Here is a 16,791-nt window from a genome sequence, read left to right as displayed (position 1 = left end):
AACCCTTCATTGACTCCCTTAGGATAGGTCAGTAATAACTTCATAAGCCTTTATCCTCTGCTGTCTGTACACTTCTTCAGGGTTACTTTGGAGGACTGTCTCTTTTACTTTCTGTGATGGTTCTTCCTGTGTGCCATGCTCTCTTTTGTCTTCAATTTATTCAGTCTTCTTTACCTTCTTTACCTCATATTTCCCCACTCAACTCTACCAAAGTGAAGACTCTCAAATTTCAAATTACTTTTCCTGTAAGACTTCCTTGAAGACTAAGTTAATATTTCTTCCTATAGGCTTCCATAACACAAATGTTTATAGAATTACTGAACTTATTTTTTCCATGTTGCAATTATTTACTTGCCTATCTCCACCATTTCTTTAGAAACTTCTTTTGGAGAGCATGAAATACCTTTCACTTGAAATTATGTATCAAGTATTTAACATGATAACTAGCTTATAATAAGTTCTCAACAAATATTTGTTGAGATAACTAATGAAGAAATTAAGAGGAACCAAGTTATTCAGTTTAAGTCCTGAAGACACAGGTCATAAATAGTACAAATACAATCCTATATTATTGTAAATGTTTATTATCCTGATGACTTACATTCCAGGCTAAAAATGCTTCTTCAATGTAAACTTAACATCTAGCTCTCCAGTTCTTAAAATTTGCATACTGGCCTTTTCAATATAACTCCTCCTCCATATTGAACTTTTTATTAAATTACTTATATTGACAACTGAGAACTTCTCAAAAGTCTCCCTAGAGAGATGGAAACAGAATATTTGACCAGCCACAGTTAAGTTTAAGAAAGATGAATGATTCATCAAATGCTCTGACTTGCTTTGTTTTCCTCCAAGTCACATGAATTGTTTGCCGCTTGAGTACTTGTCATTTTTATTTTAATGTTTGCGTTAGTCAAATACCACTTGGATCTCTGACCAACAAATAATTTATGGCTGGGGACTCTTTTTAGATGGAAAAACTCCCTCCTGTGTATAGTTAGAAGTACCAATTATAATAAGTAACCAATTCTGAACAAAAACAAACAACCACCTGAAATTTCCTGTCATAGCTAGTGCACTAAACAGAAAATAGCTCATGCATCAGTGGAGGGCATTAGAGCATCAATAAATTGAATTTGTTGCAGGGAAAAAATCATCTGTGTAACTGCTATTCAAAGTTCCTCTCCCTGACAGGATCCAATCGTGTCAAGAAACTAAATAAATATGGTTACACTCAAAGGCTCAAAGAATACTGAAAAAGGCTATAGAAATTATCCAGCCAGACTTCTGGATAGAATATGGCTCATTTATTTGAGCTTACAAGAAAGTACTTCTGAGTATCTAAACAGCTCTGCCCATAACTTTTCAGAAACTATGCTATTTCATTAATGGTCAATGTACCCTTGTCTAGTCATGAGACAAATCTGTACTCAGAAAATAAAATCCTATTAAAAAAAATCAAGGCCAGTCTACCTGACTTAAAGTACTTTAAATGTAGTATTTTTCAATTTCCTTGATTTGATTCTTTTCTCTTTTTTCCTTAATGTCATAAAGAGTTGGAATCCATTTCTCACATTTGACTGCTGACAGTTCTCAAGCCACAACCCTCTCTCTTGGACTTCAGCTCCACATCTATGTGGACCATTTTTTAAAAAACTTTATTGAATGTGTTACAATATTGCTTCTGTTTTATGTGTTGGTTCTTTGGCTGGGAGGCATGTGAGTCTTAGCTCCCTGACCAGGGGTCAAATCCGTACCCCTTGTATTAGAAGGTGACATCTTAACCATTAGACCACCAGGGAAGTCTCCAGTGGTCCAGTTTAGGTTCATGTCTAGGTAAGGTGATAAGAAAGCCTGGGTGTGCTTTCTTTGGCTGCCAGTGGGAAGTTCAAACCATACAAGTGCCTACTTGTGACAGAACCCTTAGCCTTAGCCACCCTGCCCCTCCCACCACAAAACCCAAGTTATTCCCCTCTCCCAGTTCTTTTAAGCCGCTTCAGACCTACTTCAGAAGCCTGCTCTGCTCAACTCCAGAAAGCCTCCTTATGTGAGTAATAAAACTTTTCAAACCATCTTGGCGAATGTGAGACTACATAAGTCTCAGCATCCACATCAAATTTTCAGTGACCACACAATCTCACACGTTGTCTATATCTGGGAGTCAATGTTCTGATGATTCACCAGAAAGCTGTGAGTCTACAGGATGTATTTCAAACAAGAGTGAGAAAGGAGCAGAATCAAATTATTAAAAATGAAAACTAAAGATCAAAACAAGTTAAACTCACTTTAGAAATAAAATGTGTCACACAGATCCAAGAACAAATAGGTCTATGTCGTTTCGTTACAAATAATCTGGATAATTGTGAGGACTATATAATCTGCAGGGAGTGTCAATCAGTTTATAAGGCCAAAATGGAAGGTAAATAAAAAGAACTGAAACAGGCATAAACTGTACAATCCCCCAAGCTTAATTTAAATGTTGACGAGATATTAAAACAAAGGTATACCTCATCATGGGAAAGACACATTCCTGGAAAGTAATATATAAAGTAGTATAGCATTCTATTCTAACATTTTCTCACTGATTCTCAATACAAAATAGAAGATACATTCAGTAGAAGAAAACAAATCACCAACTCAATTATTTAAAAATTAATTTTAAATAACTCATTTAGGATGGAGAAGTTAGTATCTTTCTTACATCATTTTAAAAGTTTATTCTATTAAGGAATAATTTGCATATAATAGATACAGTAAAATGCACATATAATAAAACATAATAAAATGTATGCATTTTAAGTGAACAGTTTCCTGAGTCTTAACAGATGTTTATATTTCTACAACCACTGTAAAAACTAAGATATAAGATATTAATAACATGCAGAAAGTATTCTCATATCCTTCTGCAGACAAATGATTTCTAACCTTATTCCCAAATCTTATTTCTTTTTTTTTCACAGATCTTATTTCCATCATCCTAGAATTACTTTTACCTGTTCCTGAAATTCACATAAATGGAATTATAATGTATGTGTTCATTTGTGCATGACTTCTTTTGTTCAGCATGTTTTTGAGATTCATGCACTTTGTTTCATTATTTGCATTGCTGTGCATTATTCCATTAGTAACAATAGGCAATAATCTGTTCATTCATTCAACTCTGGTGGACATTTGGGTTGTATCAAGTTTTTCTTTTTTTCTCTAATAAAGATGTTCTGAACTTCCATGTGAAAGTTTTTAATTGCAAGGCCATACAGTTTTTTCCTATTTTTTTTTTCCTGAAAGTTTCATAGCTTTTGCACCTACATTTAGGTTGATTACCTATTTCAAATTAATTTTTCTCTATGGTAAGAGGTAAAAGTCAATAGTCATTACTTTTCTTTCAGAAATCCCTTTTCCAGCATCATGTAATTTAATTACCTTGCAGTCTTTGAAGAGAAAAATGAACATAATATACATGGACTCTCTATTTTGTTCTACTGATATTTGTGTTTATTCTAACTCAAGTACTGTAGAGATTTGATAAGTGAAGCTTTTTAAAACTTTTGAAATTAGGTAGTACAAGTCATTCAAGTATCTTTTTTTTTTCCAAGATTGATTTGGTTACTACACTTTGAATTTCCAGATACATTTTTAAAACAATTTCAGTTTCTACAAAAATACTTTCAAGGATTTTTAATTCATATTGTGTCAAACCTATGGATCAATGTGAAGAGAAAAATTTAACAATATCAATGCAATTCACGAAACTAGTTAACACTTTCATTTTTGTAGTTTTCAGTCGGAATACATTAAGCAATTTTTCTTAAATTTAGGCTAAAATATTTCTTTTCCAAGCTTTTGTATGGGAAAACAGTTAAATGTGCTCAACAATTATTGTAGTTTCTTTAGTAGATTGCTTAGGATTTTCTACATAAACAATCATGCCATCCATTAATAGCAAGTCTTTTTTCTTCTTATCTAATTATTACATATTTTATCTCTACTTATTACCTTATTCTGTTACTCATAGGGCTTCCCAGGTGGCGCTAGTGGTAAAGAACCCACCTCCCAATGCAGGAGACTTAATAAGAGACACAGGTTCAACTCCTGAGTTGGAAGATCCCCTGGAGGAGGGGATGGCAGCCCACTCCAGTATTCTTGCTTGGTGAATCCCATAGACAGAGGAGCCTGGCCGGCCACAGGCCATAGGGTCGCAAAGAGTCAGATATGATTGAAGCCGCCTAGCACGCATGCATGCATGTTACCCATGATCAAAAACAAAACTTTGAGTAGAAGAGGTAGAGAGCAGGCATCTTTGACTTCTTCCAAATCTTAGGGAGACAGCATTCAATATTAATTATTAAATATAATGTAAGCAATACCTTTTTCATATATGTGTGCTTTATCAGACTGAGAAAATTCCATACAATTCAGAATCCTCTGCAAGTTTTTGTCATGGATGGGATTGTGTCCTGTCAAATTCTCTTTTTGCAATCACTGAGTAGATCACAAAATTTGTCTTCATTTTGTTAACGTGAGGAATTGATTGATTTTGAATATTGATAGCACTTTGCCTTCTTTGAACCATCTCTTCCTCGTGCTAATGATATATCATACTTCTTTACATCGCTGTGCCAAAATTTTATTGAGGATTTTTGTACCTATGTTGATAAGGGTAAAAATCATTTTATTAATGATTTCATGAAGTGAGCTGCTGGCATGGACAAAGTTTTCTAATGTTTGATGTTTAGTTGATAGTTTGGTCTTTCATTTTTAGCTTAGAAAAAGTAAAAATATTTTTCCCCTCCTAAGACTTCATTGTATATATAACATTTTTTTTTACTATGTTGTAATTTCAATATCTTATGTCAAAACTTTTTGTGTGCTTGTAATTTCTCCTTTGATCCATGGCATAATTTAATGCACAAATATTAGGGGATTTTACATGCATTTTGTTACTGAATTCTAATTTGATCCATCACAGTCAGAGAATGAAAAATGTATTAATATGATTTCAGTGCTGCGCTTAGTCTCTCAGTCAGGTCTGACTGTTCACGACCCCATGGACTGTAGTCTACCAGACTCTTCTGTCCATGGGGATTCTCTAGGCAAGAATACTGGAATGGGCTGCCATGCCCTCCTCCAGGGGATCTTCCCAACACAGGATAGAACTCAGGTCTCCCACATTGCAGGTGGATTCTTTACTGTCTAAGCCACCAGGGAAGCCCAATATGATTTCTAGCTTTGTTCACCTTGAGATCTGTGGAAAGCCCAGGGTGTTTCCTATTAATAATATTCTCTACCTTACTGGAGAAGGAAATGGCAACCCACTCCAGTATTCTTGTCTGGAGAATCCCATGGACAGAGGAGCCTGGTAGGCTACAGTCCATGGGGTTGCAAAGAGTCGGACACGAAAAACTCAAATACTAAACTGTGTCTCCCCTGTGGATTTTGTTGAGACTTTCTTAGAGTAAGTCTAAAGTAGGTCTTCCTCTAGGACATGGTCATTATGACCAAGGCATGTTTTTTTTTGTTGTTGTTGTCTTAGCTGCATGCTCAGGTGTTAAGATAACTTCTTCACTCTGACTAAACCAGAGTTCCATCACCTCCCAGCATTGCTTAGTTTCTAAGATCTCTGTTGTTTTCTGCCCTGTAGCAGCCAATTTTGGGCAAGCCTTGCATAATCTCACCCTTCGCCTGGGTATTTCTACCCTTGGTGAAGAATTTGTGAGGATCCTCCTGTTCTGCACACTTCCCCATGCAGTTACTCTCCAACGCCCTGCTCATCACATTCCAGCCATTTCAGCCATCCTGAACACTGATTTCCTCAACTCAGGGGCTCCATGATCTCCTTGTACTCTAGCTATCTGCACTGTAGTCAAGAAAGAGTCCCCATGCAGAGAGACAGCGAGAATCTGGGTTTCATTTCATGATTTTCCCATTTGGGTTAGATCACAGTCTTAGTCTGCCTATTGTCTGATGTTTAATAATTGTTACCTGATATACTTTCTCCAGTTATACATGTGTGTTTTTCTTTGGTTTTGCTTTTTTAAGTAAGAAATCTAGTCCAATATTATTTACTTGATCAGAACCCAAAGTGAAAGCTTGTTTAATTGGTTTTCTGTTTAAAATCTTGAGTCAGCATCTCCCATCAATTCCAGTTTTCTTTAAAATGTATAAAAATGTAAAAGCCAGGTAATTTATTCATGAGTGGGAGTTTTTCCTTTTTTTTTTCTTTTAAAGTTGCCTGTCTACAAAAATGATAGAGAATTAGAAAAAGGGTCTTATGTAGTTAGATACCCAGATGTTTAAAGGAAATACAGCTCTAGTCAAAAGATAGATGCTACTCCTTTGCGAAGAAAAAAGAAAAAGGGAGACATTCTTCCTGAGATGTTTCAGTAAGAGCGGAGACCTGACCTTCTAACAATATCCAGGCAGGAGAGGTTATTATGCAAATTGGTGTGTCCAGCTGTTGTTCTTTTCTGTGATGGATAAAATGAAAGAAAATAGGCTCAAATTGCTGCATGGGGGACTAAGGTTTGGCAGCTTCACAAATGGCCCTTTAGTTAGTGACCCAAAGAAAGTGACAGCTGATTGCAGGAGTGTATTAAAAAATACTGATTTCACTATTGATTTTTTGTTTCTCCATTCCCAATCAGAACTCAGTTATTGCTAAACTATTATTGTTAGGATACTGTATTTAACTTACATGTAATAAACAAGTTTTACACACAGTAAAGAGTACAGAAAAAATATATAGTTTAAAAAATTAAATCATGTTCTTCTAGAACAGAGAGAGTCATTTTCAACTCCCTAACTTGATTTTCTAAGTGCTTTAGTTCAATGGTTTCTGACTCATAGTACAATCATAATAGTAGAAATAGCCAATGTATATAAAGGGATTTAGTGTTTTCAGTAACTTTTCACCTCTATTATCTCATTTGTTGTTTCAGATATGCTATTTCCATTTTATAGAATAAGGATCTAGGGTCCATGAAAGGTGTACAACTTGACCAAGTGAGTACTGACAGGTCTTGAAATATTATTTCCATGTCAACCTTTTCCTGTTCAGCTCACCAACCTCTGCACTGACCGTCTTAGGGATCTCTCAGTACAGTGGTGATGCGCATGCAGCTCTCAAGTTTCTCTGGACAGTGACCATGGGCTTGCCCAAAAGAGCCAGCCACAGTAACTGCCAAACCCTCAGACCCTTCTAGGAACTCTTCACAGGAACTGGACATAGAAATAAGACAGCAGCAAGTTCTTCTGGAAAGTCCAGGACCTAACAAAACAATCTGGAGTCAAGAGGAAGCAGAAATTATAAATATTCAGAAAAAGTGTGCAGTACAGAAAGAATCACTCATTAGAGGGTAGAAGGGCAGAAGGCAGCTAAATTTCAAAGGTAAAAGAGAAAGAGAGAAAAATAAAATGGATGATATGTGTTCAAATATGATATGGACACATAACATAGCAGGGTCAACATTCAATGTTACAAGGATCAGTGATCTGTTTTGCTCCTTAAGCCCCCCTCATAGTCTCTAATTCTGAATCAGTTCCTGAGAGGGAACCCCCTCATGGGGCAGGTGTCTCATGATTCCCCTCCTTCCTAAAGGCAGGCTCCACTGCAACCCTTGCCATGAGATCATGCTGAAGCTGCATTGTTGATAACTTCCTGGCTACATAGGCATATATATCTTCCCAATATCTCTACCATCTCCCAATATTTCAGGTTTCTTGAAGATCATTTGTCCCTTGTCAACAACATACCTGAAATAAACCATATCACACAGCATTGATTCCAGTAGCTGACAAAAATTAATGCTTACAGACCAGAATAGAAATGTCTGGGGAAAATAATTTAAAATAACAATGACTCTAAGTTACATCAAGTTGCTTGGTTAGTAGAGTACTTAGAAACATTTTTTGTTCATTCTTTGAAAGAAATGTATGTATCAGAGATGGGGAAATGAGCAAATGGCTTTTTCCTTCACAAGTTTTCTTTCTTTGAAACCTTGGGGCAATTATTTATGGTCACTACTGCAGTATGCAATTTTTATTCTAATCATTTAAAGTACTTTATCTTTTACATGCCTGGCTAGCTGTAGTGAAACTCACTGAGATGAAGAATTATGTATCATTTTATTTACATATTTCTTCACAGCACTGAACCTATGTGCTGTCCTGTACTCAAGGCAGTACCTTTGAAGTAGCCACTGACCAAATAAAAGAGGATTACTTTTATTGAACACCATCATGATTCAGGTCGAGTACTGTGTGCTTTCTATTCCTTGGCATGTGATTTAATATTCATAAAAGTCTTAATAATTATGAGCTATTACATGTGAGTATACGGCATCTCAGAATAACAAGTAGCATAGCTGTTGTCCCACAGTTTATTTATCACAGAGTTAAAGTTGGAAACCAGCACCTCTGATTTAGTAGCTTCTTGTTTTTTCCACCACCCATACCACATCCCATCAGTTCTTACATTCATTCAAACCACAGGAATTTAAGAGATGACTGCACCAGGAGCTGGAGATAGACTGTTGGAACTGGGGATACAGTGTTAAATAACAACACCATTACCACCAACAAACCCCAGGCTATTTGTATTATGAATGGAGCTTTTACTCTAATGAGTCTCTTGAATTTTATGGCTCACAGACTGTCCCCAATCCGTAATCTCTACTCATTTCTTCTCCCTCACCTTGCATATATATATGAAGTCTAACATGCAAGATGATCACTTTGCATATACAAAATTAAAGATCACGCCCCTTAAAGCTTTCCTCATACAGCTAGAGCTATTCATTCATCGCAAACCTCCATCGCATGAGTAGTAATAGGCTTTTTGAAGGCAGTGAAAGCATGTGTGTGTGTGTGTGTGTGTGTGTGTGTTGTGTGTGTGTGTGTTCGCGTGTGTGTGTGTGCAGGCATGCATGCACACTCAGTCACATCCGACTCTTTGCAACCCCATGGACTATAGCCCGCCAGGGTCCTCTGTGCATGGGATTTTCCAGGCAAGAATACTGGAGTAGGTGGCATTTCCTTCCCCAGGGTATCTTCCTGACCCAGAGATGGAAGTCCTGTCCCTGTGTCCTCTGCATTAGCCAGGTGGGTTCTTTACCAGCTGAGCCATCGGGGAAGTCCAATGAAACCATATGCATATCCAAAGACTGGATATGGCAGACAATTTTTTTTCTCCAGAAGATTCTTTGGTTTTCAATAACAAATTTTATTCTTTCTTGGTCACATATTGAAATTAATTTTAATTTGCAGAACCTTCTTGGTTGTGGTATATGATTACGTCTGGCAGTAGATATGTTGAAATTCTACCTCCCTATACCTCAGAATGTAATCTTCTTTGGAAACAGTGATGTGGCATACGTAATTAGTTAAGATACAGTCACACTAGAGCCGGGTGGGATCCTACCCCAGTCTGACTGATGTCCATATACAAAAAGGGAAATTTGGACACAGAGATTCACGGAGGGAAGGCAGGTGGAAGAGATGGGGAGAAGGCAGCCATGTGATCGGGGAGGCAGGGAAGGGAGTGAGTGATGCGCTGATAAGCTAAGGAATGCCAAGGACAGCTGATGAACACTAGAAACTAGAAGAAACAAAGAAAGATTCTCCCCTTCCCTTCTGACATCTTGATTCTGGACTTCTAGCCTCAAAAACTGGGGGACAATGAATTTCTGTTGTTTAATCCATCCAGTTTTGATAACAGCAACCGGAAGAAACTAATCTTTTTACCCCTTTCCTTCTTCCTCTCCCACCCTCTTCCCTTTTACTCTTTCTTTCCTCCTTTCTCTTTTTCTACCTGAGTGTGTTTCATCACCTCTCACTCACTGACTTTCATAGATCCCAGTGGCAAGAATCAGTGTCACTCTGCCACCATTTTTTCTTACTTGATTGATTTCCCATGTCTGACATCTTCTTCATAGCTGCCTTGCTAAACCACTGTCAGGAACTTAATATTAGATCCTCTTTTATTTATGAATGCTGAGGAATGCCTAGGAGGTTCAGAAACTCTCCTCCCAGTCCATATTACAAGATGGGTGAACTGATGGAGAAGTCTTGGAGTGATGTTGCTACTCCCATTTAAAGATGTTGAAGCAAGTGTTTCATTGGTCCTCTGGAATCTTTATGTCTTCAAAGACTTGCAATGTCCTTCATTCAGAGAGTTATTCAGTCAGCAGAAAATGATGAGCAAGTCTGAGAACATGCCAATGTGAGGATGCTCCCCAGTTCCAGGCAGACAGGGCGTTTTCCTCCATCCTGTCTCCGTGTCACAACCAGTAGTGTTTTGCTTCTCACAGAATCACTGGGCCACTTCACAAAGCAATTTTCTGCTCCCAATAATCACACTACCGTGCTGGCTATACAAATCACCCAGTATTGAGTATCCCTCCTGAAAATCTTTTCTCAAGGAAACGTTACTTGAAGACCTGATTTTGTGCAATGAGAAAGGAATACTTGTCACCAGCTATTTCCTTCTTCAAACATCTCAGCTAACAAAATTTTCTTGGTTCCTTTGCCCTTTAATGTCAGGAAAAATGAAGAACAAGAAAAAGGCACAAAACCATTAGTGAGACTTCACTACCTTTTTGTAGGTCAATGTAATTTTATATGTATAACACACATTTTAAAAAAAGTAGCAAATATTTTATAGGCAATTTTGTTTAGCAAATGATTACAGAGTGATTTTTATTGTTCTTAGAGACCAATGCTAAGAGAGTCAGAGCTAAAACCCATACAATCCATTTCCTTAAGGAGTTCACAGTCTGGTGGAGGAAGGAGAGGCACATACAGACGGCTGCCTCTAGGTACAGCTGTGTGGGTCAGGCTGGGTGTACACTAGAGAGATGCACAAGATCTGAAGTCAGATTATCTGGGTTCAAATCTTGGCTCAGCCATTTGCGAATCTCCAAATTACTTAACCTGTCTAAGCCTCTGTTTTCTCACTGATAACTAAATCCCTCAGCCATGGGGCTATTTTGAGGGCTTTACAAGTTACTGTACACAAAGCCTCAGCATAGTTCTGGATACACAGGGAGCTCCAAAGAATAGGAAGCATCTCTTCTTCAGGAGGAAACAGTGCTTAGGCAGAGGGACTGAGTGAATGCTGCCCATTACTGTAGGAACAGCAATGTGGAATATTAACAGTCTGGAAGCTATTCAACGTTGGCTGTGCTGAGTAGCCTCACCAATCTGTTTAACTCTCTCCATAGAGACCAACTAGTGACTGCATCCAAAAGAGGAGGGAAAAACTACAGGGAAGATAGAAAAATGGCTTAAAAAATGTCAGTGACATTGTTGGCACCTGCCCCCTCCCCTTCTCCTGAGATCTCAGGAGCTACACCAAGGAAGAACACTTTCTGTGTCACAAACAGCAATTACTTGGTTGATTTTCTGCAAGGAGTTGCTATTTTTCTGTTGACAAGGCACACTGAATTGATCATTTTGCATTACATAATATTCAATTTACTGTCTCATAACACTTTATTTGTTTTATATCAGGAGCTGTGTGCCAGAGGGCTATGATGATGTTGAAAATGAATCGTTTCAGTCACTCATGGGCACTGCTAATGGTTTGGCTGCCAGCTTTTTAAACTCGAATTTATTTGACAATTTAGTGCCCAAGAGATAAAAAGTAAGAATCTACTTTAGAACATAGGTAAAGGCAGATGGAGGGTGAGGGGTAAAGAAGAGAATTTATTTTGTTGGAGGTTGTGATGCCAAGTATTTACCATTTGTAATACCAGACTTCTTAAAAATAAACTTTTAATTTTAGAATAGCCTTAAGTCTATAGAGAAGATGTGAACTAGTTGCTAGAGTCCCCATACCTGCAACACTCAGCCTTCTCCCTGCTAGTAATGTCTTATATTATGTAAGGTCCATTTGCAACAACCACTGAAGCAAGTGTGAAGCATCACTGTAAACTAAATTCCACATTTTGTTCAAATTTACTCAGTTTTTACCTAATGTTCTCTTTCTCTCTCAGGCTGTCATTCAGAATACCATGTTACGTTTAGTCATCATGCTTTCTTAGGCTCCTCTTGCCTCTGACAGTTTCTCAGAGTTTCATTGTTTTTAATGACCTTGGCAATTTTGAGGAGCAGTATCAGGCATTTTGTAGAGATGTCCCTAAAATTGTTTATGTAATGTTTCTCTTTAGGATTAGACTAAGATTTGGGGTTTTGTAAAGAGAATGACAGAGGTAAGGTTCTATTTTCATCATCACATCATATCAAGGGTACATGCTATCTTTGAGATGTTATCATTTTTTATGTCAACCTTCACTGCCCAGCCAAGGTGATGTTTGTCTCCACTGTAAAGTTGCTCTTTCCTTCCCCATTTTCATACCGTGCTCTTTGGAAGGAAGTCATGTAAGAAGTAGGATTTATGTTCCACTTACTTCCACTCTTTTGCAAAGAGATTTTGTTTGATTTTCATCTGTGCTTGAGATTTGTCTGTTCTCTCTCATTTATTTATTTTTCAATCATTTATATCTGTATGGACTCAGAGATTTATTTTATACTTTGGGCTCTAATCCCATATTTTGTTTATTTTGTTGCTAAATTGCTCCAACTTTGGCCAGTGGAACTCTATCTATTTGCTTTTGCATTCCTTTTACACACCCACATCATGGTGGGTTGTTTTATTCTGGCGGGGGGCCTTTTTTTGAATACCCCCTTACTTCTTGGCAACACAAGATACTCCAGGCTCATCTTGAGCCAACCCTAGAATTGTTATTTCTTCAAGTATGGATCCTTTGATGGAGAGGATAATACCATTGGGAATTGGTACTATCAGTAGACTTTGAGATCTGGGTGTTGGGTATGCTTGTTTCTAGAGTGTCTGCTTCTGCTACCAACTTTGTTACCGCTTGTTCCTGATTCCCTGGGGTCTGACTGCCCAGGGACCCACCCTGTAGTGGCTCATCCCAACATTTCTTCCTCAGCAGCTCATCACAGGAAAGCTGAGCTAAACCATCTCCTCCCCCCACCAACCCTCCATCAAAAGCTATCCACCTGTGTCCCTTTCCTTCACTGCTCTTGTTATCAGCTTCTGAGGATAATTAGTTACCTCAACCTTGCAGAGAATCTTCCAGGTGATTTTCAATAAATATTTGTTACGTTGAATAGAATCTGATAATCTAATTCCCATTAAGTTGTCAAAAACTGATAGTGGATTAAAGCATCACTACTCACATGAAATAACTGAATTTTTAATATAGACTTTCTGAAGACACAGCTCTTCCCCAAGAAAATGACACCAAAATGTGGCAGATGCTTGGGAAGATATATACAACCAAATAAACCTCAATTTAGTGGGTCCTGGCCAGCATTTGGAAAAATCAAAAGAAGATAGAAAATATAAGATGTATCACATATAATTAGAATAAAGATTGCTTTGTGAAGCTTTGGGGGATGTGTATTTGTGTGTGTGTGTGTGTGTGTGCATGCATGCACATTCACTGAGTCATGATAAACATCACTTCAAAGGTCATCATGTCTAAGTGCTATTCTTTCCATTACTTTACATAAGGATGTAGAGGACATTAGAAATATTAAGGATTATTACATGTCCTTGCATGCTAAGAAGCTTCAGTCATGTCTGGCTCTTTGTGACCCTATGGACTGTAGCCTGCCAGGCTCCTCTGTCCATAGTGATTCTCCAGGCAAGAATACTGGAGTGGGTTGCCCATAGTCTTTTCCAGGGGATTTCCTCAACCCAGGGACTGAATCCTCTTATGTCTCCTACAATGGCATGCAGGTTCTTTACCACTAGTGCCACCTGGGAAGCCCAAAGATTACTATGTGAAATCTCAATTGGGCAAAGCAGATCATTTCAGTTCCATTTTTTTTCTTAACTTCCTTTGGAAATATTTCACAATCATTGTTCTGGTCAGTGGCATGCCATATCGATAGGTTTGGCTATGCTGTGGTCTGTTTTTATGGATATTAAAATATATCATCCATTTAGTATAGGAGATGATTCTTTCTTTTTGCTTTCTAGTTTATCTCTACTGAGTAGTCTCATCCTTCTAGATGTCCATGTAAATAACAGGACAATATAGTGTAACATTAAGCATTCATGAAACAATATCTGACATTCTGAACTGTGTGGCTTTAGCCCAGGAACTTCGGTTTTCCCATGGGTAAAATGGGACTGATGTTAATATTGACCTTACAGCATTTTGGAGATAGAAAGACTTGATATGGTATACTTTCAATAAACATGGTCAATAAATAGGTCAGTATTTTGTGAACTGTAGATCATAATTCCTCAGTGGGTCATGAAACTAATGGGCTATATACAAAAGCAAATAATATAATAAACTAACATAGTAGAGTATCTGCAAGTGCTTAGAGTAAATCTGACTCCCAAACCTTTGGTTCTATATATTTCTGTCTGTGTCTGTTTACTTGTGTGTGTCTATTTACTTGTGTGTGTCTGTATGCATGGATACTGGATCATTAGGTAAAATGTGTTTCTTACTAATGGTCATGATCAGAAATATCTGAAATGTCAAGCAGATCTTCAATCACTCAGTCTTGTCTGACTCTTTGTGATTCTGTGAACTGCAGCATGCCAGGCCTCCCTGTCCATCGCCAACTCTTGGAGTTTACTCAAACTCATGTTCATTGAGTCGGTGATGCCATCCAGCCATCTTATCCTCTGTCCTTCCCTTTTCCTCCTGCCTTCAATCTTTCTAGGCATCAGGGTCTTTTCCAATGAATCAGTTCTTTGCATGAGGTGGCCAAAGTATTGGAGCTTCAGCTTCAATATCAGTCCTTCCAATAAATATTCAGGACTGATTTCCTTTAGGATGGACTGGTTGGATCTCCTTACAGCCCAAGGGACACTCAAGAGTCTTCTCCAACACCACAGTTCAAAAGCATCAATTCTTGGGCACTCAGATTTCTTTGTAGTCCAACTCTCACATCCATACATGACTACTGGAAAAACCATAGTTTTGATTAGATGGACATTTGTTGGCAAAGTAATGTCTGTGCATTTTAATATGTTGCCTAGGTTGGTCATAGCTTTTCTTCCAAGGAGCAAACGTCTTTTAATTTCATGGCTGCAGTCACCATCTGCAGTGATTATACAGCCCAAGAAAATAAAATCTGTCAATTTCCATTGTTTCCCCATTTATTTGCCATGAAATGATGGGACCAGATGCCAAGATTTTCATTCTTCCCCACAAATTTAATTAACCCCTCCCCATCCTTTAATTTTAAGCTCAGCTGTCCCTCTTTCAGACAACATTTCTTTACCTGTCTCTATGGTTTAAATCCTTTACCACATTATGAAACTGAATTTTATCACTTAGCTGTAATTTTACATTTGTGGCAAACAGTAAGAATCTGCCTGTAATGCAGGAGACCCAAGTTCCATCCCTGGGTTGGGAAGAATCCCCTGGAGTAGGAAATGGCAACCTACTCCAGTATTCTTGGCTGGAGAATCCCATGGACAGAGGAGTCTGGCGGGCTACAGTCCACGGGGTCACAAAGAGTCAGACACAACTGAGTGACTAACACTTTCACTTTTATGTAATTATTGTGCTTCCACTATGGATGGCTCAGTGGTAAAGAACCCACCTGCAATGCAGGAGCCACAGGAGATGTGAGTTCAATCCCTGGATCAGGAAGATCCCCTAGAGGAGGGCATGGCAACCCTCTCCAGTATTCTTAACTGGAGATTCCCAAGGACAAGGACAGTGGAGCCTGACAGGCCACAGTCCAGATGGTCGCAAAGAGTTGGACACAATTGAAGCAACTCAGCACACATGCACGTGTGATTGTTAGGTTAGCAGCTGTATCTCTTTTTAGGTTGTAGGCTCACTGACAGTTATGACTGGCCTTTATTTTTTATTTTTTGCTTGCTCCTGTATTCCTTGCATCTAATGCAGTATCTAGCACACAGGACCTGCTCCATAAATATTAAATGAAAAAGTGTATCCTCCATTTCCTTCAACACACCTCGTGTGTACTCAGCTGTTAAGTCCCATGGATTCTTTCTACTTAGTATCTCTCATGTCCACCCACTTTACTGCATTATTTAGAGAACTTAACTCTTCTTGCCTAAATTTCAGCAATATTCTTCTAACTGATCTTATCTATATCCTGCTGCTTTTCCTCCCACTCCAATCCAATTAACTTTCCCCCTAAGTGATTTTTTTATTAACATAAAAATATGATTATGCCACCTCTCAGCTTAGTATCTTTCAACGGCATCTAATTGCCTTCAGAAAAAAAGTTCAAACCCTTTATTATGTAGGGGGTACAGACATTTGCAATTATAGTGCCATTGTGCAAAACTTTAACTTTGTTTTCTTACAACTGAATTTAATTTTCTTATTCTGAACTACGGTGGTTGGTTCAGAATCAGTTTAGTCACTTTCATGTAAACTCAGTCCAACTTGTGATTTTCAGTCAATTAGGATTCATTTTCTGTCACATAAAGGATTGTAACTCTAATTTCCTTGCATTCTTCTAGTAGTTGAGTCTAATCCTTGGGAAATGGAGTGAGTGTGGCGGGGGTGGCTTGCACAGTTGCAGACACTTTGTTTTAAGGGCGAAGGCTTCTCCTTCTTGCTCTCAATCTGCTTCAGATCTCTATCAGCCCTGTAATCCTGGCTGTGTTCTCTAATGCTCAGTTGGACCTGAACAACTCCTTCAAGGGTGACCTGGGTAGCCTACATTTGACTTGGCTTCTTTTGCATTCCAGTGATGGTTGCCGATGGTAAAGACAACCATTTATTCCCCTGTCTCTGCAGGTGATTGTCTATGCCA

The sequence above is a fragment of the Ovis aries genome, chromosome 2, assembly GCF_016772045.2.
Source record: "Ovis aries strain OAR_USU_Benz2616 breed Rambouillet chromosome 2, ARS-UI_Ramb_v3.0, whole genome shotgun sequence".
NCBI classification, from domain to species: Eukaryota; Metazoa; Chordata; class Mammalia; order Artiodactyla; family Bovidae; genus Ovis; species Ovis aries.
Note: the sequence above shows the minus strand (reverse complement) of the source record.